Source organism: Argiope bruennichi, chromosome 2 (genome assembly GCF_947563725.1).
Source record: "Argiope bruennichi chromosome 2, qqArgBrue1.1, whole genome shotgun sequence".
Classification (NCBI taxonomy): domain Eukaryota; kingdom Metazoa; phylum Arthropoda; class Arachnida; order Araneae; family Araneidae; genus Argiope; species Argiope bruennichi.
Window position 1 is genome coordinate 52,073,823 of NC_079152.1, and position 23,516 is coordinate 52,097,338.

Below are 23,516 nucleotides of genomic sequence, written 5' to 3' on the forward strand. Positions count from 1 at the left end.
TATTTTAGGAAGAATAGAACATTTCAACATGTGTGAAAATGAATAATCTCGATTTGATACTTCAATGTTAGCAGCGTGTTTAATAAACTGCGTAATTCCATTTATACCAGTTATACCTTGTTTTATTGATTTTAGTTTGATTCCCAATTTTCTAGCTACATCTTCTCGAAGAATACATAAAGTCGAAGCATTGTCTAAGAGCCCTCTTAATTGAACTCTCCGACCATCTGCAGTTTTCACATAAATAAGAAGAGTGTTTAATATAACTGATTTATTCCCTTCTATCGCCTGTTTAGTCTCTCTCGCATTCAACGTCAAAGCAGATACTTCGGTTAGTACGTTTAGTTTCGGTTTCGTTTCTGCATCTGTTTGGCTTTCGCTCGCCCGTGCCCTTGAATCTGAAGTGGTAGCGCGATTTTCAGCTGACTCATCATGTATGAGCGAGTTATGCCTTTTACCGCAACTTGGAATGTTGCAAGAATATTTTGATTTGCAGATCCCCGGGTGAGGTTTAAGACAGTTAATGCATAATTTGTTATTCCTAACAAAGCTCTTTCTGTCATCGATAGACATATTTTGAAAAGTAACGCATCTAAATAGTGCGTGATAGTTTTTGCATAAAATACAAGCTTTAGCATTGGAATTTTTATTATTAACTATAAGTGTTTTCGTTCTTTTAAATATGCTCGTATTTTGTGGACTTTCGTATTTACTAGGAATACGGTTAATATTTTCTAACAAAGAACTTCGCTTTTCTAGAAATTTCATCAAATTTTCAAATGCAGGAATTTCTGCCGTATTTAGAGAAAGCTCGAATTGCTTCCTTGTCTCTTTATCTACTTTCTGTAGAATGATGTTTACAAGCATTAAATCAGATAGCTTATTTTGTTCGAATGTAAGAACCTTTAACGCTCTGATGTTTTTATTAACGCAGTCTATTAAGGCACACAGTTCTTTAGCAGATTCTCTACTAATTTTCTCAAAATTTATTATTTCTAATATATGAGAGTCTATCAATTGACGTTGATTTTCATAACGATCTGATAATGCTTTAAAGAGTGATTGAAAGTTATCACTAGACGATTCTAATAATTTAGCTTCTCCTCTTAAGCATGCACGGAGATAATACAGCTTTTGAGAATCATTTAATTGCTCATTGTTGCTAATTAAATTAACAAATAAATTTTTAAAATTTGCAAAATCAGCTATTTTTCCAGAAAATTCTGGTAATGGAATTTCCGGTAGTCGGATTTTAGTTACTGCATTATCCTTTGAAACAGGGTTAATTTTAAATTCATCTTTAATTGAATTTAATAGCAATTTCAGACCTACCTCTGTTTCTTCAATCCTTATATTTATTTGATCAATATCTTCTAGGATGGTTTCTATATCTTCCGACGTTTCAATACCGCAATATTGTTCGGATATCTTGTCCAACTGTGCTTGCAATTGTCCAAGTTTCCTTAATTTCACTTCTAATTCCATTGCGTTAATGTCCTTGGAAGCTGACTTTTCGGCATTAAAACTTTCGATTCTTTTCAAAGTAGTTTTTATCGAGCCTTTCAGTTTATTTAGTTTCTTTTCTGAAACCGCTTCTCGGTCATCGCTTTTTTCAACTTTTTTATCCATGGTATTTGCTCCGGCTCGCTTTTGACCAATGTTATCGTCGATTAAAAATGGATGTATTAGAAGAAAATACGGATGACGTTATGTAGTTATTCAGGCTTTATTTTGTGCAACCGCTTTCAACGGGTTACAGCATTCGAATGTACAAGATCACATTTGTTGTAGGTGGCGCTCTTGCATGCCATGACGTAACACTATGTTTAGTTAGGAAAATTCTTATTGTTACTTTGAGAGCCACAAGAATGAAATTTCTTCTTTGTTTTGTTCACTTTTCAAAGATTTCATAGGTTTATGGAATTGAGATGGATAGTGGCAAATAAAGTTTGGAAATCCATGAAATTTGAATCAGTTGTTAATGATGCTAGTAATAAAGGTTATGTTTATATAAATTTTATTATCATTTTTTACTTTAATTGTGTATCAGTCCCGTTCCTTAGATTTCAGAATTATTAAATGCATTTTATAACCAGTTCTTTTGATTTTTTTTAAAATTAAAATTCTTAATTTTTAAGTTTATAGTGTGTGTGTTGTGATTTTCTAATGAACTGCCGGGTTTTAAATATACTATTTTTAATTTCCACAACACAGCTACACTACAAAATTTACAAACACACATAGACGATTAGGTTAAAGAAAACAGTATGGTGGAGGGATTCCACCGTTTCCAGCCGAAAGCATTCGGCTTTAGCGCAAGGGTTGCGCATATGGAAAAAGTCGACCTCAGTATGCAGGTCTGCCATCCAACTGCTTATCTTCTGTAAAACGCCCCAAGGGAAAAAGAGGTGCTCAAGGGGAAAAAGAGGTGCTACAAGTTGTTATTTTCTAGCACAAATTTTGATATTTCTAGCACCGAAAAGAATTCCTGAGCTGTGCGTTTTTTGTTTTATGAAGATATATTCTGCTTGAAAATTATTGAGCAATTTTTACTATTTTTTTTATGATGATGAATTTTATTTATTTATTTTAATAAAATAAATGAATTTTATTTTATTTTTTATGATGATTTTTACTATGAAGATTAGTATAAAGAGTAAAAATAGCATTTATGGCTTCACGAAATTTTTTTCTCTCTAAATAATGAGTGAATATTTTTAGTTTTTTTTTTTTTCTCTTTTCCCGTGTTGTTGGTTTTATTATTTTTCTTGCACCATTGACTTCATTTTTCAAAGAAGCCTTCGAATTAAAAAAAAAATGCTTGTTATATGCATTTAAATCATAATACTCCTTATTAATTTTAATTAAATAATGATGCAGTTGAAACTTGTGAATGTACTGCTACCATTATATTAATTTTCTTCTTCAAATTCTTACTAATATGCGAATGTAAACTTAGTCCTTTACTTATGTAGAAATAAAATAGAAAATTGTTTCCGCCTTTTTATTATTTTTTTCAAATAAGTGTTTCTTACATACTTATTTCATGTAGCTTTTAAAATGAGTATCTTAATGCACTGCTTTTTTTGTGTACGCGTATCTTAATGGACTGATAATTCCTTAATGACGATTCATTAAGGGAGTCGATTTTCAGGTTGAAAGATTTCATTAATTTTTATGTTTTGCGGTTCTCCCCTCTCCCTTTATCTGACTGTTTATGGTTGATAAAACAATTTGGATTACTTAAAGGTCGAGACATAATTCCTAAGTTTGTAGAGAAGGCCTCGTTATCGCTCAATGTTAATGATCATATATTTAATGGATAATTAAAATTAATGATGGAGATTCCTAATGAGAAATTAGGTTTTTTTATGTTTCTTATTGAAGAAAAATTAATTTTAAGCTTTCAAATCGGTTATTTGGTTGCCGTTTTTAATCATGGAATTAAAAATACTTTTTTTTTTCAAAGGAAACATGCTAATCCATTTTTTTGATTCATACACTGTTTTTATTTTTAAGAAATTAATGCTTACATCGCTTAGAATGTATTAAAGCCGGCGTTTTTTCTGGTGTTTTTGCTTCATTAATATTTCGTGAGCGAGATGGCAAAGCTAATGACAGTTTTCAATTTTGCTTTTGTTTGATACAAATTCATCGTGGGATTAAAAAATTTCCCTTTTCCCCCCCTCTCTTTATTGCTATGAATCAAAATAAATAATGATTAGCATCGTTATGAAACGAATGTATTTCTGTAATTAGTATAATTTTCGATGCATTTTGAATCAGTCTAACTAGAATATTAATTTATGTATTATTTTTTATTTCGCATTAAAGATAAAATATGTATTTGGAGCAGATATTATGATTAATGCATTTGCTTTTTTTATTTTTTAAGATCGATTGTAAAACAAATCTCATCGTCTGGAATCTTAATATAAAAAAATGTTTTTTGGGTGAAGTGATAACGTTACATTTTGACTTATTAGCTCACGAATTATCATTTATTTCTCACTGCAGCTTAAATAATTTTTTATAGGTAATGATATTGTGCAATGCATACTTTCAAAAATGGACATAGACATATTTTTATACTCTAGCTAATTAACATTTGTTTTAACACGAATAATTAATTTTTATGTCCTAGCTAATTGCGAACACTTTCTTCAGAGAAAAATTTTAGGTATATGAATGGATATTGGAATAGTCATCATGCATTAAATCATAAATTTTAAATGAGATTCGAAGCTATTGTCCGGTACATCGCAGCATGAAGTTTTAGGTTTGATTAGTTTTTATTTGTTTTATTATTAAGTTTTACTCTTAACTATATGATAACTAACTGTAACGTGCGCATGAAAATGAATCAAATACCATCGGAACGTACGTGAGTATAAATTCAGTAGCTAAAAAAATGAAAACATTGCTAGAGATTTTAAAAAAAATTATACGGAAATAAAATGTGTGTGAAACGCTTATTTTTTTTATTTGGAAGTGTTATACTTTTATTTGCGATAATAAGTTATTGTATCGCAATATTAAGATAATATTAAGAAAAGTATTGCAATTATTAAGAGAAGTATTAAAAACTCGATTAATTTCGCGTTAATTTCAATTCTAATTGAAAAAAAAAAATCGCTTTTTGGTGTATATTTTCTAACCAATTAGTAATTACGTGTAAAAATTTCGTAGCTCCGAATCCAACGGACTGTCCTTTAAAACGTTTCTAAAGATTTTTAACCATGCATCTAGAATTACTCAATTTACAGATACTATGCCAATCTTTTAATATTATGTTAATATGAATTTTTAAGGCATCCTTTGATTCTTTTACTGTTTCAGTAAGACATGTTTAATTTGGATTCATCTGCTTATTGAAGTATAAATATTCTGTACAATAAGTAAACTCAAATGTCTGGAATAAATAAATAAATAAAAGAAGGAAGAAAGTGGGAAAAAGCTTCATTTTGTCCTATTACTTTATGAATAAATAAATAAATATTCTTTTTAAAACTTGACTGTCGAAATTAATATACATTCGATAAAATGTTTTTTCTTATAAAAGCTCTTTATTTCAATTTCGTTTTTAAAAAATCTTATTTTTATTTTTTTTCCCTAAAACTTTTGCTTCTAAATTGAAGATGTAAACAAACTAAAGTGAAAAAAAAAATCAGTAAATGAATAAGAAAAACTTTTGTTGAAACTCATTTTCTCCGCCTTTCGCATTTCGCTTAATTTTCCAGTGTATTTTTGTTCCACAAAACTGTTAAGGGAGCTTCCAAGCTTAGGTATTGAAATTCCCCAAAGCCCCGGCAAAGACCTCAGAAACTAATTTTCATTCCAGAAATATCATGGAACGGTGCGTACGTGTTCCTGGTATCCTCTACATAAATTAACCGCCTAGTCTTAATGTCCCGAACCCCTAACGTGCGTCCGCTATATTAAAATTAATGCCTCTGGATATCAAGTTTATCCCCTGCGTTTAGAGAGCTTCCGGATGCAGAATTATATTGCACTGCCATACTCAGCGCCGTGTTTCGAATCACAGTGACACATGTCAAGGACGCTCAACTTTTTGCCTTTCTGGATTTATGACGGTGGCTGTCAAAACCAGACTACGCCTTCCTGGTAATTTTTATAAATCTGATTACGAGGAATACGGTTTTTACTTGATATATTAGAGTTGAAAATTAGCTTAAAATTTTCCTCTTCTATTGTAAATCTTAATTTTAGATATGTGGTGGTTGAATTTATGAATAGTTATTTATACCCCTTCTGTAGCTTTGAGGTATGAATATCATGTAATATATATAGCTTAGCTTATTTATAGCTTATGTATAGAATATCATATAATTTATAATGTAAGCTTTAAAGGTACGATTTTGTTAACCCCTGGTTAATTTCTTACTCTTAGAAAATGACATAAAAAGATTGCAATAAGAAAATAAAAAGAATGAAATGATCCAAAAGTAAATGAAACAAGATAAAAAGGTGCATTAAATGGAACGGTGTTACGCCTTCAACATTTCCGAAAAATAAACTAGAATGACTTATAAAAATTAATCGTACTCGTAATACATATTCTGTTATGCAACTTGTGTGACGATTCAAAGCTGTGAAAGAAAGACACAATTGAGTAATTTGTAGATGGCAATTGGGTAAACTAGGTAATGTGGACATAAAATTCATAACCATGTTATACGTATCCATCAAATTTTACATTCTCATAAAGAGAAATCAGTGATGGAATAGTGATTAAATTGAAATTTATCTTTGAAGCCTACAATAATTATTATTATCTTTGTCTTTCTATCATTTTCTATTTCCACTCTCGCCAATATAACACTGAACATAACTGAACACATTTAATCAATTGAGATATCTGACATCTCTCATGATACCTTTTTTTAATACCTACTTCTGATACCTATTCTTTTTCAGTATAATGCACATGAGCACATCAATAATTAGTTATAAGCAAAAGCGAGTTCCAAATTTCTTAGTAACGTCATGTTGTCAAATACTCACATGCACCGCTGTTTGAACCAGGAATATTAGATTTCATTATTCTTAGCTGACACGCTTTTATAGATGCCGTTGAATCTCTACTTGAAACGTCATTATAATGGCACATGATTATAGAAACAATATCATGGCTATTTATTTCCATTTCCTAGTGTGTACTGAAAGTGATAAAACTGAGAATCACATTCTTTGCTTCATAACCTTTTTTTAGAGAATCTTGTATATTGCGTTTCAGAGATACTTATTAAAAATTATGGCATTGGATGATTCTTGTCCGAAAAAAACAAACAAATTATTTCATAACAAACCATTGCAAAAATAAAGATTGCTGATTCCGGTATTTTGCAGTAGCTCTATGATTTTCTTAACATGGAAAGTTGTTTCAAGTATGCAACATAACTAGTGAAATAAAATTGGGAGTTTGTACTTTGGAATTGAAGAAATTATTTTGAAGATTGAAAAATGTCATATTGTTCAACAATTAATCAGAAATATGTTAATAAATAAATAAAAAAAAACTAATTCTTTAGTTTGTTATTTGTACATATTTCAATAGCCATTTCTGGCTTTTGCGCCATTAAAATCCAATTGTACATATTTCAGTACAGGCAAATAATGTATGATAAACATGAGATGTTTGTACCATATACTTATTGATAATTATAATTTGTAGTATACTTATTTATTATTGGTTTCAAATGTATTCGATATTCGAAAATATAATTTTTTAAATTTCAGATTAGCATTACTATCTTTTTATCATGCAATAATATATGCTTTTTGATTATTTTTAAAAAATAGAATAATTTCAAATATTTTAAGTTGGTTTCAGTCATCAGATTTAGGAAATCTTACTGTGCGGACGATAGAGGGTATTTTCATACTATTACATTTAGAATTTTTTTTATTTGAAAAAAAAAAAGTTTAGAGCTTAACTAAGATAAAATTTCGCAAAAAATATGTATATTATGAGAATAAATAAAAAAAAAATACTTCAAATGAATGAGGAATCGATACTAAATTACGGGAAAAAAGCAACGCAATCTACTGTGTGTGTGTGTGTTTTTTTTTAAGAATTTTCCCAGCGCTTTTATGCGGGTTTATATTAAAACGTATTATTTGAAGTTCATGATAGCAAAAATTATGATCAATAATTTTAATTTTACATTTATTTTCATATATGGATATTGTAACAGATATTTTAAATCTCTTGGAAAAGAAATTATTCGATTAAAAATCAACGAAATCTGAATAGTCATATATCAGTAATCCCAAATATGATATTCCTTTCATTTGGGTGAATCTTTTTTTCTTAAATTATATTTTATTGAATTTCTTTCCGATGTAACGAAGATTATTTGGTGTGTAATTTGAGAGTTAACTGGAAAGGAACACATACTTCATTCACTAGCTTATTGCCATGGAAATCGACCAGTGTTATCGGATGAATCTAATACAATAAGTTAAATGACGGCAAGCGACATTTTTTATTCTACGGAAAAGATATGAAGCACACACAACAAATACACAGATGGAGTGCTTACCAATACCAACACTAGAAAAAAAAATTAACTACTCTGGTTGACAATTTCTTCTTAAATAACAGCAACAGCATAAGCTCGTAACGCATTAACATTCCAAAGAGAGAGTTATTCTTAATGAGAGCTCTTCGCCATTATAACAATTCAATAAGATATCTGATTTTCCAGAAGAATACCTAAATCTCGTGTACAATAAAGATAGAGCCAAAATTCTTGTATTTTCAGAACCTCCATCTTTGTCGCCAAAGGGTCGACCAGTTTGTCTCCATAGTCGAAAGTCATTAACCGGCATCCATTCAGCATCTATTAAAAATAACAATAAATTTCTTCCAAATCATGACATTAATTTGGCGGGAAAACTGTATTATAGTTTCGTAACAATTTACTTCACAGATATTGCTGACTAACTCAAGTATTGTGCTATAAGACGCTAAATGATAAGGATAATTAAGAGAATATGATCTCAGGAATAGTTATAACTTTCAGGGTATTATTATTTTTATCATAAATTTCTAAATACTTTTAGGTAATCAATGAAAAGTTGCACACAATTTCACAAGTTTTTAAATATTGAATTATCTTCCAAAAATATCTGTTTTTGTTGCTAAGTCCAGAAACGTTATTGTTTGCACAACTTAGTGGCAGAATATATATATATATATATATATATAATAATAATATAATATAATATAATAAAACGCGTAAAGTGCATTTATTTTGGATAAATTAATTTTTAAGATAAATGTAATTTTTTTTTATATATATCAAAATAGACTTCTGCTACTATTTTCCAAAATTTGCAGCGACTAATCATCGGAAAATAAATATATCATTTTATCGTTTTAAAGTATTTGCTTCTATATATGTTTCATAATCTACGAACTGCGTGACTTTATTTTAGCAAATACTTGTCTAATAAATGCTCAACAATTTGTATTTTCAAGACGAATATCAATTTAACACTATAAAACAAACTTAATCCTGAAAGAATGAGAAATTGTTATATTTATTATTGGCACTGCAAATAAGGAACTCGAAGTGGCTAGAGAAGCTAAAATTTGGAAGAGAATCGCATTATTTTCATGGTATGAAATGTAAAAGGATGTTGTGAAAATTTAAGTTAATTTTCTATTTCAATAGAAATAATTCCTGTTGTAAAGAGGAAAAAGAATTAGAAGTAAGAAAAACCATGCTATTGTACAAACTAATAGCAACATCAGTAATGCCGATTTCGTGAAAAGAAAGAATAGGGAGGAGGGGAAAAAAAATGCTAATGCCATGTAGAAAATAAGTGATCGAATAAAAAATTTTACAATTGATTCTTTTGCTTTTTTATTTATTCTAATAAATATTCTTTGTAAAAATTGTTGTTTGATTCAATCAATATTTATTGAAAATGTGTTCTTGAATTAAAAAAATTACTAGTTGAACTTTTGAACTTTTAAACATGAAGATTTTTAAACATTAGTGTGATGAAATATATTTATGTAATAAACAGTTAATATTATACACAAAATGCTTATTTGATGCAGACTATGCTTTAGTTTTAAATTGAAGGAAATTTGAATTTCTAATCCGAAAGATTGTAACATGAAAATGTTTTAGGCTTGATTCGTTCATCTTATTTTCGTCTGCTTTGATTACAACAACTGGCATATTCTGTGTGGAGCGAATTTTGCATCATGCAAATGCCTGTTTAATAAAAGCATTATTTATTGCATCTTCTGCATTTTAATACTGTTTAGCTAAACTCTTTGCTGAGATCAGGTTTTTTTCCCTGCAATCTGAACTTACGCCCTTTGTTCTCTTGAGTTTTTGAATGATGTACTCCTGCTTATAAGCATAAATTTGGTGTTAGTTCTTGATTACCGTTATTTCGCCTAATTTTATTTTAGAAATTAAATGTAAAAGGCTGACGAAACTTTGAAAATTCAAGCAATTATGGAAATGGAAGAAGCTTTGAATATTTGTATCAACTATACTGGCTTCCTAATTTGCTACCTATGCGGAAAAGAAAGGTCTTTCATATTATCTACTACAAAAATCTTAAAATTTAATTTGTTGAAAACCTTTTGATTTCTTTGTTCCTATATCGTTAACAAAAGAACGATAATCAATTTTTAGTTTGTTTTGTAGAATTCATTTCTGATTTATCAGTAACACTATTAAAAGCACATGAGTTCGAAGAAATGCAATTCTCAATTCATTCCTCGTTTTGAACTGCAAAGACTAACGCCGCTCTTCCTCTCACCACTTTGGCAGTAATTGCAACTGAATTCAGTTTATCCTTGCGTGGCGCTGATGTTTACTTTGTCGTTACCCCCATCTCTGTAAGGGGTATTAATATCAATTATCAATGCGACTGTGAGTATCATATGTAGTATTCAATTTCATTTGTTGCTCTGACGTCTGGGATTTCGGATTTTAAGGTAAGGATTTCGGTTGGGAGGGGGGGAATTCATACCGCTGGGAATCGGATAGCTCTTAACTCCCTTTTTCCTTTCGTCCGGCTCGTGGTTCATATTCATTTATCTTCGGCTGATGATTCAATTTTGGAGTGAATGTAATTGGATATTTTAGAGGTAAATAAGTATGCAGGGGAGAGTTAGTTTGGAATTTTCAATAAATCATATTTCATCGTGTTACTCTGGTAATTTAAGTCCATTTGCCACTTTCTGTTTTTCGGTAGACTTGTTTTCATCCGTTAGATATCATTTTTTTTTTGTATGTTCAAAAGGTTTTCTTTTCCACCATCCTCCCCCTCCCTTTTATTGCCTGTAGTAATAAGTAATGACTTGCATAGAATTACAAGAAGAAGTTTACAGTAATTTTTGGATGCGTTTTTCTGCTTTGTCTTTGTATTTTTTTTTTTAAATTGATGTATTAAGTTCTGGGATTCCTTTATAGCTTTGACTTCTACAAAAAGAAAATTGTATTTCGTTCTTTTTGATTAATGTTCGCTTTATCTATCCATGCGAACTCTAATATTTCATTTTACTGTTTTACATTTTTCGACTGATTTTTTGCAATTTTGCATGAAAATTATGTGATTCTTGGGATATGGATGCTAGTTGTGCTAGTTCTAAGTAGAGTCTGTTCCGTTGTTGGAGGTTTGCAGATTCTAGCCCTGACTTTTTTTCAAAGATTCATCGTGCATGTGATTCTGGAGCATTTTTAAATTGTGTTGTATATCTGTTACTCTTCTCTATAGTGTGACTTGAATTTTTTGCGATTAATCATTAAATGTCTCCTGTTAGATATACGAGATACGGAATTGCCAAATATATTGGTATTTTTCTAAACCCTGCAGTTATATGTAGCAACAGTCGAGTTAAAATATTGATGCCAAGGGTCACTTCGTATTTGTAGCGTGGTATAAATAGTAACAAAATATTGATACTAGATCTTAGTATTGCGTTTTAGCCAAGTTAACATATTGCCGAGAATTGTTTTCAAGTGCTTCATTGTGGAATAAAATATTGGTGACAGTGTAGTATTAGGAATAGCCAAATGTAGTAACCAAACTTTGGCATCATCAGAATTGGGTGCCTTAGCGGATGCTATGCTAAATGTAAAGTTTTTATATATCTGATGTCATTCGCATTATATTTGAAGAGGTTATTAATCTAGCATATCATAAATTAATACTTTAAGAAGTTTAATTATTGATAAGTCTGTGGAACAATGCTTATGTTATCGAATTATTTAAGAAATTTAGTATTTTGCGGCAAATTTCTGAATTGAGAAATTTTTTTTTTAATTTTTCTAACATGAACTGAAAACATGTTAGACGTGTCATTAACTCTAAGGAAACTTTGATAAAAATATTTTTGACGGCAAGTGTTGAGGATGGTTTGTTTATGAATAAACTAACCTCAAAATTAAACCTTATTTTTATTTTATTGTAAGTTTATTTTTTGTTTATGCAAAATGGAAACTTATTTTTCAGTTGATCGAAATGAGATTTTTGATAGCTATATCCTGTTAGATTTAAGTTCGAGATTTTAGGACGGAATGAAAATCTTTGAGTTTTTGTAAATTTTCATAAATCTAGCTTACAGCACTGAGTGACGCTAATTAAGTGATTTAATGTCACAACTTATCTCCTAACGCTCCCATAGAAGATTTTATAACATTCTTACTTATGCCTATTTTTGCTAATAATTATGTCCCCTCTCAGTATTGATTATACCATCAGCATGCTGATTTTTGCTATAACTCATTTAAAAAAAATTGATCAAATTAACAAAAGAATTGATTATCATTTTTCTACTTGAATGATTTGCAAGAAAATTTATTTGCAGACCTTTAATACAATTTTTGATGCTTCATAGTCATAAGTAATAATAATAATAATATCAGAATTTAATTTACGTATTTTTCGTATTTCGAACTAGCTGTCTACAAATTTAATATCAAAATTTTAATAAAATATGGAATGTCAAGTGTGAAATTTAAAGTTATTTTATTCTTCCATATACTCTCTAACTCTCAAAAAATGCTCATTTTTGGAAGTGGTGTAGTTATAGAAGAAAATGATTGCAAGTTATGAAACTTAACTCTGAATGCCAAGCAAGTGTCTTATGAAAAGTTCTCCGAGCGTCTTAGAGAAGTTTAACTTTTTTGAAGAACATTTTTGATATACGTTTGCAAAAATAAACATTTGTTCCACAGTGCCACAGAAAATTTTACGAAAACCCAGTCAGACACTTTGGAAGTACAAATAAAATGGCAGATAGGAATTATATTTTCACGCCCTTGCCAGAATAGGGAGGGATTTCGATTTTCCTAAAATAAGTTTTCTGTCCTGTCTCTTAGAAAAGGGTAAAAGTAGAGGGAAAAGAACACAGGATCGTGACTAAAAGTAAGTTTTCAGCTGGCGATATTGAATGTACCTTTTTCTTCCCTTTCTTTTCAAAGAGTTTGATATTACTGAAGTTTTCTGAATACGTTACTTTTATCGAAGCAATATTAAAACTTTTGGTTTCCTTTAACTTTTCTTCGAATGTCATGAGGGGTTATTATTCTGTGTGTTTCGCAATCTCCGTGATGTCAAACTACTAGAAAAGTTTCGCGGCTATCTAAATGATGGTAAATTTTTTTTTTTCTTTCCCAATCCTAATGTTTTCTGTAGGGTAATTATTTGAATTTAGTTTTATTTATTTATTGAAATTTCCATATGACTTTTTTTTAAATAAGCCTTGACATTTTATTATATTACATTTAATACAATCTATGGTTTCAGAATTCTACGTGTGTCTATGTATGTAAAGAACTTTAAATGAAGTAGTTGAACGAGATAATGTAAAGTTTCTCTTCCTTTCCCTATTCCATCAGGATCAATTTTCTTTATCCGCAAACAATAAATGATATATTTGCAAACAAACAAACAGATAAGCAAACAAACAAAAAAAAAGGTTTGCGATATATTTTTTGTGTAAGCATTTTTTTTTTCTTGTTTACTAGTGCTGAAACATCTGCTAGACAGTAGCTAAGAGAAATATTCGCTATTAATAATCTTGGGTTTTTAATTTATATTTTATAGTTTACTCTACTTGCAATAAATGCATTGATTTATTTACATAGAAACCTGCTAATCTATTTCGAAACTAAAAGAAATTCATCGTTAAACACTATGTACCTCTGAGTAACACTATGTATCATGTACACTAAAAGATGTTTTCGTCTAGACGAGCTATTATCTTGTTAATGATATCTCTATGATACGATTGTCACAGATTAATAAACGAAAGTTGTAGTATAAAGTCTCATACACTTTAGCAGAATACTGAAGAAATTGAAAAAAAAATATCATAATAGATAGCAGTAGTGCATTGTAATTCTTTTTAGTTATAAATATATAATAGCATAAATTTTTTTTCTTTCATTGCCATTGGATCTCCTCTATCCACAATTTTCATTGAGCACTGAAATAAAAAATAATTTCTAAAATGGCTTTGAAACAAATAGTGTCCCACCAATATGAGGAAAAAATGGAATACAAAATAAAAAAAAAATGCTGAAAAAAATATTTGCAATAACCTCCAATTGAAGTGGAATCAGCAGATCTCAGTTCATTGATCTTTGCTATAGTCTGGTATTAAAAAACTGTAGATAAAACGTGAAATTTGCGATTCCATAACTAATTTTTATTTATTTGGCTTTGCCTCGCATTCTATCGTGCAGTTCTCTCACTTTAACCATTGCTGTAAAATATTTCCTATAATATATCGAAATTATCTTTTGGAAAGCAAGTTGAATGTCTTAAATATTTTGATGTAAAATTTTCAACTGGTTGATGCAGGATTTTGATAATTGTGTTAAAAATTTTCAAAGGTTTCAACGTTTCGGTAGGAAATTATTGACAGATATTATCAATGAGCTACGAATGTGACGAAATTAATTGGAATCAACCTTTGATGCTCTTTCAGTATTGTCTTATCCTTGGAAAAGTGTCTTAAAATGTGCAAACTTTGAGATGCAAACTTTGTAAATATAACATATCAATTTTGATTCGAAGAATTAAAAATTTAATTTCATCTAGATAATCTCTTCGATTTCAAATAAATTCTGTGGAAATTTTAGTTAACAGATTCTGTACAAGGAGCAGGATCTTCTATGCAGTTTAAATGCTTAAGATATTATATTTCAATAAATTTTATGATGCTATAAGACAGTTATTTGTTTTGGGATAAGGTATTTAATATTTAAGATATTTAGAAAATATATTGTAATATATAAATATATATATTTAAAATATTTAGAAAATATATTGTAACTTGACTTTTTGATTATTTTTATTGTTTTTATGTTTAAATAGCCTGCGTACGTAGTTTTTACTGTCGTGTACGCATTTTCGCACGCACATTTACATTTCAAATATTGCTCATCATTTTATTTAACAGGGATGCTATACAACAAGATTAAAAACACATTAATATAACAAAAAATAAACCTTTGGTCATTTTACCTATACATACTTAGACGTTGTTACATATGCGATTTCTAAGAGACCAATTTCAAGAAACCTCCCTGATCAAAGGGTACTCAGATCTTGGGAAGTTTTGCATTTTGTTTCTTCTCTTCTTTGCTTCCAATGAAACATACCGGTACTTCTGACTTCAGTGCAGGAAAAAATATTTAACCTGATAGAAAAATAGATGTTTTATGGTTGTTTAGACTAATCTTTAAATAAAAGCGCCCTGATCTCTTGCACTGAAACTGAATGGAAAACTTCATTTTCGTTAGAATATGGCAATAGAACGCTAGTTCTTTTCGCTAGAGAATCAAGCAAAAGGCATTCTACGAGCCTCAGAATATTGTTAACATAATTTTTCTTGCAGATTGCAATGCTTATATATATATATATATATATATATATATATATATATATATATATATATATATATATATATATATATATATATATATATATATATATATATATTTGAAGAGTAAGCTGGAAAGTTTCCTTGTCATTGATGAGTGTTTTCTTTCCGATGTAAAAGGATGCTTCCACGTCTCATCGCCTTTTTTTTTCATTCTTGGTCGGAATTTATTGTTCGAAGCTTATTGCTCTTCTTGCAGTCTTGGATCAGAAGTGAGGTGTCTTGGTATATACCTTGCCTTCCCTTCTGTTATTCCAATAAATCTTATTTCATACACTGTGTTTGATTAGGTCCAGCCTCAAAATGGATGCAATATCAGACGCAATCATGTACTTGTATTTTAACACCATTTCTTGTATTCTCGAGATTTGCTACAGTCCTGATATAAAATCGCTGAGATCAGTCTTCTTCCTTACTCTGCCTTCCAGTAATGAATATTAATGATCAACAATTTGACGAGATATTTCGTTTCCACAAGTTCTCTGTGAGTGTCAATGTTATTTGAAGCACTTGTCCAATTCACTCATTTATGGTGCACATCACTCATTTCCATTTGTCAGACGCAATTACTTTGTCTGCAGCACATGCCTTTTTAGTCATATCGATTTGCACTTGAATGAGCTATAAATGCTTATCTGCCGCTTCTTTCTCTTCTTTCGCATTGAATGCATATGGCATTGTTTCTTTTCGCTTGCTTTGCATGTGGAGAATTCAGGAAAGATATTTTTTTCTAAGGGCTATGTGTTTACTTATCTTATAATACAGAACATTTTCAGAATGTTACTCATGTATTAATAAAAAGTGATCTCTGCAAAATGAGATCTCTAATGCTGTTATGAGTGCTTGTTTATGATATTTTGCAGGTATTCTTTTAATTTTCTGCGGAGCGTTTTCGAAAACTGTAGTAGTTGAAATATTTTTATTCTTCAGAGTTAAGTGAATCTCAATTAATTTGTCTCTTGGTTTTGTCACTAATTTGTGAAATATATTTCATGACTCCAAAATTGGTGTTTCGCTTTTATTTATTTATTGTTTTATTTGGTTTTTTTAAAGCAATGTAATGAATTTAATGTAAGTGATACAGTGTAATGTGCGTGTATTTGTTGGTAATGGCAATTGGAAAATTATTAATTTTTGGAATTCTCTTTCACCAAATGTGTTTCAGTTTTCTTTTCAAACAAGAAGTGTAGAATAGGAGAAAAAAAGAAACATTCTTGTTCACATTTTTTACTTTTGTTCTGTGGTGACTTCCAGGAGCAGATTTCAATTCAATGGCTACCACAATCATAAATTTCATTTTTTGATACATTTTTAACATTATCTGGTTGATGAGCTTAATATACTTGCGAATTATATATCCAAATGAATTATCTGCCAAATTTTCTGTAAGTTTAAAATAACCAAGAATTAATTGCTGCCGATTTTAAATTCTTGTTTTTTTTTTAAATTACGTTCATTTTACTGCTCTTTTTTGAATTCAAGAGACCAGAGGAATAGTGGTATAAGCTAAATACTTACATTACTAATCATTTTATCACAGTTGAGAGTAAAAGTTGTAAAAGGCGAAAAAAATGTTGAAATCTAAAACGTTGAAGCGGAGTACTTAAATGTATTTCGCCTTCATCTCCGCAAGAAACAAATTCTTGTAAGGAAATGACTTTTACAGAATTTTCTACTAAGAATTTTCCACTTGAAGTTGCAATTTTTTCGATAAGAAATTAAAGATCTGGTTACTTCGATTTGCTGTTAGTAATGAAATTTATTAATTGCTTTAAGTTAGACATTTTAGTCTCTCTTTATTATTAATATCTACTATTATTAATGTAACGTATCATCGCTGAATTATTAGATTATTGTATTATCCATCTTTTACGTTTCTATCTTTAATATTTTCTGGTCATGTACAATACTTTCAATACTTTCTATTATTCTCCTAATTTTAAGAGGGCCGCGGTGGCCTGGTGGTAAGGTCTTGGCTTGTGAGCCGTAAGGTTCGGGTTCGAGACCCGATTTTACCGAAGAACCGTCGTGTAAGGGGGTCTGTTGCACGTTAAATCCGTCATGCCAAACGTCCTCTCGCTGGTGTGGTGTGGAGAGGGGGGTGCCAGCTCAGGTATCGTCCTCGTCATCTGACCGCGGTTCAAAATTACGAGGTGCGTCCGAAAATAGCCCTAGTGTTGCTTTACAACGGGGCGTTAATATAACTAAACTAAACTAAACCTAATTTTAAGAAATGCCTATAATGTAAAGTGCTTTTCATTATAGGCATTCATTATATATTTCCCTTCTGTTTATTGCATTGTTACTTTTGGCTTTTGAAAAGTGTAAAAACACAATGATGCTCTCTATTTAAAAAGTAATCCAAGTTCTATCAATCAAAAAAAGTACTATCGATCAAAAATCAGTTATGAACTGGATTTCTAAAAAGTTTTTTTTTTTTTTTTTTTTTTTGTATTCGCGGCCATTTTACGGGTGAGAAAATTTTAAAACTTTTTTTTTCTAGGATGTTTTATGTTTTCAAGTATACGGAATCACAAGAAAGGGAGAAAACAAAACTTTAGTTATCCAAAAGTGAAGGCAAATGGAATTTAATATAGTTAGATGATAAATTTATCTGAAAAGTTTTTAAGTTGTAGAGTAACTTACAAATTGCTAAAAGAAGAAAAAAAGCCTTCTATCACCAAGTATGAAAACTCTAGAACATGTTAAATTGAGGTGAATTAATCTTCCATGAACCTTTTAGCTTTCGTGCGATTTTAAAATTTTTTTTTCTTTAATTTAAGATTAGCGTGCCTGTCGTCTTTCTGATTGTTCCGATTTATTATTTTTGTAAATCCTTGATATTCACCCCAACGATATGAGAATAGGGATAAGTTACATCAATAGTAACTGTTTTTTGTTTATTATATGCAGAATGTTGGAACACGAATTTAAGTTCGAATAAATCGTATGATGACGTTATTAAATTTTGAATCACACTTAGGAATCTAATGTGACGTGATATTTTATCAAAAAAATAATGCATTTGCTGGCGAAATATTTTTTAATGTTCGCTTAATGTTGTAACTGTTAGTAGTCTCATTCGATTCGTTAAACGTGGTCTTCTTTGCTGAAAGTTTTCTTCTACTCCTAAGCATTTAGCTAATGGTTAAAGATTATGGTGTTCTGAAGAAATGCTAATGGATTTTGGTTAAGTAGTCTTTATGTGTTGTTAACATTATTATATCGTATTTAATTTTTTATGAAATCGAAAATGCTTCATTATTTTTTTTTATCAATTTCTTGAAAAAGAAATCTTTCTCTAACGTTTCAAGGTTGTATAGATATAAATGCAAAATGCAAAACATGGAGCATAAAACAAAGCTTTGAGATGACTTAAGATGCTTTCAAAAGATGAGCTGTCTAAAAAAATGAATTGTTTAAAAATCATAAATAGGGATTAGACTTTGACCAGCTTAAAGTTAATCGGCTTTAGTATATGGACTCGATTTTTTATTAGCCTTCGTTTTATCTCCTTTTACAGAAAAATATAGTATTCTAGCGAAATAATTGAGAGGAATATAAAAACGCAGAAAATCTTTTAAGAATTTAATTTGTGTTGATTTTTTCTTTCAAAGATTTCTTGGAAAAGCTAACAAGAAAAATAATTGTGAAAATAATTTCTTTTTTTAAAATGTTTTGGAAAAGTTTCAATTCTTTTTTATGTTTTAAATTTTAATTTTGTGTTGAATATGCTTATTCGTCTTTTTTTTTCTTTTCTAGTTGTAGAATCATAATATTTTTTTTCTTTACTTCTTCTTTAATTTTAGTTGTTTCTTTTTAATTTAGCATTTTATTTCTTATGTCAAAATGTTATATGTTACTTTTTAGCTTATAGAAATAGTATGCAAGCTTAATCATAAAAATGTATTATTTTTTTAGAGGATATATTTTCTTTTTCTGAATCGATTCTTATTTTCAATTAAGAAAAAATGAGCTGAAAATAATTAATCACTATTAATTATAGTCTATTTTTTTCTATATATGATTCGCATTTTATTTAATTTGCAATTTTTCATTCAAATTTATTACTTTTTTGTTTTCGCAACTTTTACTTGCAATCACAGTAGGATTTGACAGGAAATATATATATATATATGTCTCTTTTGAATTTTGTTTTTACAATAAAAAAATGAACGTATTTTTGCTTCAAAATAATGTTTCTAAAAATTTAAAGTGATTCATATTTACATATAATTTCGATGCAAGTAAGATTAAAGTTATTATTTTATAATAGAGATATTTTTTGTGAAATGAATGCTTAGACTTATAAATAAGTATTCAAAATATGAATTGGTCATCGCTTACTTTCTTACTGAAGAACTGAATAAGGTATAAGAGATTTCAGGAAAAAAAAAACATTCTTTAACTACAAATCAAACAATTACAATAATCACCGCAAGTGAAAAATTTAACCATTTAAGTATATAATTTTATTTAACGTATATAAAATTTTTAAAGAGGAACCAAATATTATATTTACTACTAATTATGGATAAAAAAATGTTAAATATAAGGGTCATGAAGGTTATAAAGCCATAAGTTTCTAGCTTGATGATTTTTCTGCATTATTTGTAGAACATTTCAAGAAAAATTCTTCCGCAAGCCTGTAAGGAAAAGCAGAATAGGATGACAGTGGTTCTTATTTATTATGATCTGTGCTATAAATTGTGAAGTCTTTATCCAGTATCGCCAGTTTAGTCATCTTTTCTCTTCTGTCATTTTATTCAGAATAGAAAATTATGGTCATGATCGCTGCCATCTCACGGGTATAAAAACGGGACAAATGTGTTTCTTTTAAAGCTAATAGCGAGGAATCAGTCCCCTAAAATAGCTGTGAAAGGGGCGAACATGATGAAGCTCAGTCTTCCAGAAAGTGCTAAAGATTACGGCATAATGAGTGAGTGGGCTTCCTATAAATCAACCACCAGCCCGTTATTGGGCTGGTGATGAACCCGAGGGTGCATGAAAAAGCTGTTAAGAGTTACTAACAAGCTGAAGTAAGTGCTGTGGGGAGGAAGCAACTAAAAGGAAGTCTGCCCCTACCTTCTCCCTCCCCCTGGATTTCTGGGGGACGGAGGCTAATGGCGACATCTGCTTCTGAAGGGTGAAGCATTGCTCTGAGGGGTCCAGGAATCCAGTATGTGAATCATCGCGACAAAAATATCAGATCAATATACCAATACCATTTCTCTTTGGCCGTTTCTTCTTCTTTTGGGGGCTATTACGAATGAATTGAAGCGTTGTCGCATCGCGCAAATTATATACAGAAGATATTATAAAGTCAACTTTGCATGAAGGAATATCGAAAATGTTAAGAATTGTGGATCATGCGCTGGGACCATTTATCATTCGTATTCTACATTCCATCGCTAAAGGTTTGGAACGGTAGGTTTAGGATTCTTCAACTCGCCATTATCAAATGAAGAATGATTGCAGATAACTGTTGCAGAAGATTTTATAAAGGACAAAAATAAAAAAATAATTATTAACGAGAACTTGACTTACGAATAAAATGAAGAACATTAATGTGTAAGGGTTGTTTTTTTTTTGTCATGGCACAACCAAGTTGTTTCTTTTTTTTAATATATTTTTTAAATTTAAATTTGGTTATTAATTTCTTTTTAGCCTAAATCGTTATAATTTGTCATTTCACTTTAAAAGTGTTCAAACTGACAGGATTAAGTTGCAGAGTGGGAATTCTCTTGTGATTTACTATTCTTTTCATTTTCTATTTATTCATGCATTAAATAATAATAAAAATAAATCTATTTCTGTAGATTATATTATAAAATCTTTATATTTCAATTACTGTAAAATTGTTCATGTAAACCAAGATTTTTTCCTCAAATTAAAGACAACAAATAAGATATATCTGTCGGACTAATATCAGAATAATTTAACTAATTTAAGAAGACATGAATTTAATACCACGTTGTTATTGATTTATTAACAAATTCTGCTGTCTGTATTAAAGTTCTTATCTTTTAGGAAACTATATTTGGTTGATAAAATCCAGTGATTTCAGCTTTACTTTCCTGCATTACGTTTTCAATAAATTAGCGATTTGAAGCATCTAATGCTCTAAAACAAGTAATATTTATCTCAATACTATAAATATCGAGAATAAGTTTACTTATTTTTTTTTCTGCCTTTAATAGAAATTCGCCTAGGAATTTCTGCAATATTATACGGAATTTCTAAGTACCATTCCTTCTGAGAAACTTTTCAAGTAAATATCAAGTATTAACAAATACTAAAAAATTACACACGCGTGATTATGAAATCTGTGCGTTGCAGTAATTTAACGGAATTCCAACTATGTTGTTCCGTAATTTTCGCAATAAAGAAGAAAAAAAAAAAATTAGTTTGAGAAAATTGCATTCCGTTGTTTGCTATTGAATCGTAAGTTATTCCCAGAAAAAAAAATAGTTTCGTATCGTAATTAAATAGATTAGCTCCCCAACATAGTAAATGAAAGTTTTTTTTGAAACTGAAACTTCTTGGAACTTTTTTGTTCCATGCATCTTAATATTATATCTTCTAACAAAATAATACATTTTCTTTAATGTTATTGCAATGTTTGAGATTGGTATTTTGTTTTATATTTTATTTTCCTTTTTCTGTTTTTTTTAGGAAATAAATAATTAAATGATATTATTTACTTTTCAATACATTTTTCGTAAAAACGCTCATGAACGTGATGATTTATCGGCCTACTGATTGCGTAGATAATAATTTTTACCTATGAAATATTTTTTTTTGCCTCTCTATGGTATTTTAATGATGGTATTTCTGAAATCTTTTGGGATTCCTTTTAGCTTTCGAAATATTTTATGTATTTCTTTATACGTTTTTAAGTGTTTCGTTTAATTATAGTTTACTGAAGCATAATTCATTCTTTTTTAACCTATACATTTATTTATTTTGTGTCTTGTATACGTTTTATTAATTTTTTTATATCTTATACCAGTTGTCTTTTGCGACCAACTGATTTGCCCGGGAATATTGGTTATGTTTAATTTCAGTGAGATCATTTAGATATAATTATTTCTATAATTCCTTTGAATGGTTATATGTTAAAGTTGTGCTATTTTATTTGTATTGTGTATGCTCTATTAATTGTGTACATTAGACTTTTTAATAGAGACCAGTCCCATGACATCATAACATTATTAAAAGCTTAAATGTACGGTTCATCTATCTTTAAATTTCGCATCATTTTCGACATCATTTTTTGTTAATATAGCTGTTTAGCGTTTCAATAATTTTGAATTCTTTTGTTGAATTTGATATCCTAAGTGGTCCATAACTTTAACTATACATTAAATGTTTTTAATTTGGTAAAAAAGCGAATAAATCAATATGAAGACAAAAAATTAATTAATGCCAAAAAAAGAAAAGATTAAAATTAATAAATTTTTAGAGCATCAAGTTTTAAAATGAAATTTGATCCATAAAAAATTATTATTTAATTATCAGTTTTTTTCCTAAAAAGTTTGTGATGAAAAAATTTTTCTAAATAAATATTTTCTTTAATCAGCTTTTGTGTCTTGGAAAAATTTAAAAAATATTTTTACTCATACCGAAAAAGTATTTAGAATTTTACTCAAATTTTTGCCATATTAGCTGATTATAAAAGCACCTATATTTACTATATAATGATTATTGATCAGAGATTGAAAACAATTACTTAAAAATATAGGGACAATAAGGATGGAGATTTATAATCGATTTTTGATTCATTTTCTCTTATAGTAAAGCTCTGAAATTTTATAACGTTATTGGTTCCTGATAATTTAAAAATATTATAATGATTCTAGAGCTTGTAATTTTGAATTTATGTATTAATTTATCTAAAAATTGATTTCGTAGAAGTGAAGATATGAGAAATATTAAGATTTCAAAATATTTATGAGTTTTGAAATATATAAAAGACTAAAAGTTGGAAAATAGATTTGGAATATAAAATTTTAAACGCACATTTATTATTGCAGTTAATGTTAGAAATAATTTTTATCGAAAA

General features: G+C 29.1%; 1 protein-coding gene across 3 annotated transcripts in view; it reads left to right on the top strand.

The window, feature by feature from the left end:
* The window catches only part of LOC129989279 (uncharacterized), a 354,012-nt gene that overhangs the window by 65,758 nt on the left and 264,738 nt on the right, over positions 1 to 23,516 (top strand). The window contains exon 1 of one of the 3 annotated variants that reach the window (XM_056097715.1): positions 5,492 to 5,625. The exons of the other annotated variants lie outside the window; for them this stretch is intronic. The gene's annotated coding sequence lies outside the window, so the exon portion shown is untranslated. Of the gene's footprint in view, positions 1 to 5,491; positions 5,626 to 23,516 lie in introns of those variants that run through there. 3 annotated transcript variants of the gene reach the window in all.